Source organism: Cherax quadricarinatus, chromosome 45, assembly GCF_038502225.1.
Source record: "Cherax quadricarinatus isolate ZL_2023a chromosome 45, ASM3850222v1, whole genome shotgun sequence".
Classification (NCBI taxonomy): Eukaryota; Metazoa; Arthropoda; class Malacostraca; order Decapoda; family Parastacidae; genus Cherax; species Cherax quadricarinatus.
In genome coordinates, this window is record NC_091336.1 from 17,916,503 (window position 1) to 17,919,220 (window position 2,718).

Below are 2,718 nucleotides of genomic sequence, written 5' to 3' on the forward strand. Positions count from 1 at the left end.
CAGCCTGGTTGATGTGGCACTTGGAGACGGTGGAAGACGTGAAGAAGTAGTTTAAAGATAGACAATCCAAACAATTCTTTCATGAATGAGCCTCAAAACCCTGCCAATGTAGGCCAGATTTATGACATAACCCTAACTCCACTAGACTTTGAGAAAGCCATCGATGACATGCCCATGCACTCAATCCCAGGCCCAGACTCGTGGAACTCTGTGTTCATTAAAAACTGCAAGAAACCCCTCTCACGGGCCCTAAGTATGCTATGGAGAAGGAGCATAGACACAGGTGAGATTCCAGTCACTAAAAACAACAGATATAGCCCCACTCCATAAAGGTGGCAGCAAAGCAGCAGCTAAGAACTATAGATCAATAGCTTTAACGTCCCACATCATAAAAATCTTTGAAAGAGTTCTAAGAAGCAAGATTGCAAACCACCTGGACTCCCAAAAAATTGCACAACCCGGGACAACATGGTTTCAGAGCAGGTCGCTCCTGCCTTTTGCAACTGCTTGACCACTATGACATGGTCCTAGATGCACTGGAAAACAAACAAAATGCGGATGTAGTATACACAGACTTGGCAAAAGCCTTTGACAAGTGCGACCATGGTGTAATAGCACACAAAATGCGTGGAAAGGGATAACCGGCAAAGTAGGAAGATGGATCTTCAACTTTCTAAACAATCGCACACAATGAGTAGTGGTAAACAGAGTTAAATCAGATGCTGCCATAGTGAAGAGCTCTGTCCCACAAGGCACAGTACTCGCACCTATCCTGTTCCTTATTCTCATATCAGACATAGACAGAGATATAAACCACAGCACTGTATCATCTTTTGCAGACGATACTAGGATTTGCATGAGAGTGTCATCCATTGAGGACACGGCAAAACTCCAAGAAGATATAAACCAAGTTTTCCAATGGGCAACAGAGAACAATATGATGTTCAATGAAGACAAAATCCAACTTCTCCGTTATGCAAAATTGGAGGAAATAATAACTAGGACTGAATATACTACAAATGCTAATCACACAATAGAGCGGAAAAGTAATGTGAAGGACCTGGGTGTGGTAATGTCCGAAGATCTCACCTTCAAGGACCACAACAATGCCACTATCACATCTGCGAGGAAACTGACAGGATGGATAATGAGAACATTCAAGACAAGAGATGCTAAGCCAATGATGATCCTTTTTAAATCACTTATTCTCTCTAGGCTGGAATATTGCTGTACATTAGCATCCTCATTCAAGACAGGTGAAATTGCAGAACTAGAGAATGTACAGAGAACCTTTACTGCACGTATAAGTTCCACCAAACACCTTAACTACTGGGAGCGCCTGGAAGCACTTGACTTGTACTCACTGGAGTGCAGGTGAGAGAGATATATCATAATCTACACCTGGAAGATTCTGGAGGGACTAGTCCCTAATATGCATACAGCAATCACTCCATACGAAAGCAAAAGACTTGGCAGGCGATGCAGCATACCCCCAGTGAAAAGTAGAGACATCACTGGTACACTAAGAGAAAACGCAATAAGTGTCCGGGGCCCAAGACTGTTCAACAGCCTCCCACCAGCGATAAGGGGCATTACGGGAAGACCCCTGGTTGTCTTCAAGAGGGAGCTGGACAGATACCTAAAGACGGTGCCGGATCAGCCGGGCTGTGGTTCGTATTGTAGATGTGGTTCGTATGTTGGATTGCGTGTGGCCAGCAGTAACAGCCTCGTTGATCAGGCCCTGATCCACTGGGAGGCCTGGTCGTGGATCGGGCCGCGGGGGCGTTGATCCCCAGAATGCCTTCCAGGTAGGTAGCCTCCAGGTGGGTAGGTACCTATCTGGTGGGCATTCCGGGGATCAACGCCCCCGCGGCCCGGTCCACGACCATGCCTTCCGGTGAGTCAGGGCCTGATCATCGAGGCTGTTACTGCTGGTGCAAGCAATCCAACGTCCGAACCATAGCCCGGCTGATCCGGCACCGACTTAAGGTATCTGTCGAGCTCCTTCTTGAAGACAACCAGGGATCTATTGCTAATGCCCCTTATGGCTGTTGGGAGGCTGCTGAACAGTCTTGGGCCCCGGACAGTTATTGTGTTTTTTTCTTAGTGTACAACTGTTGCCCCTACTTTTCTCTGGAGGTATATTGCATCGCCTGAAAAGTCTTTTGCTTTCGTATGGAGTGATTGCTGTGTGCATATTAGGGACCAGTCCCTCCAGAATCTTCCAGGTGTAGATTATGATATATATCTCTCGCCTGCGCTCCAGTGAGCACAAGTCAAGTGCTTCCAGGCGCTCCCAGTAGTTAAGGTGTTTGATGGAACTTATACGTGCAGTAAAGGTTCTCTCTACATTCTCTAGATTTGCAATTTCACCTGCCTTGAATGAGGATGTTAATGAAGAAGATTGAAGTTACATTCACTTGTTAGACGAAGAATGAGGGGAGACATGATCGAAGTGTATAAGTGGAAGATAGGTATTAATAAAGGGGATGTTAATAAGGTCTTGAGGATATCTCTCCAAGAGAGTACCCGCAGTAATGGATTTGAATTAGATAAGTTTAGATTTAGAAAGGACACAGGAAAGTATTGGTTTGGAAATAGGGTAGAAATAGGGTCCTGATGAGGTTTTTTCAAGGGTTCTAAAGGAATGCAAAATGGAAGTCTGTGAACCATTAACTAATATTTTTAATTTATCTCTTCAAACAGGTGTAGTGTCTG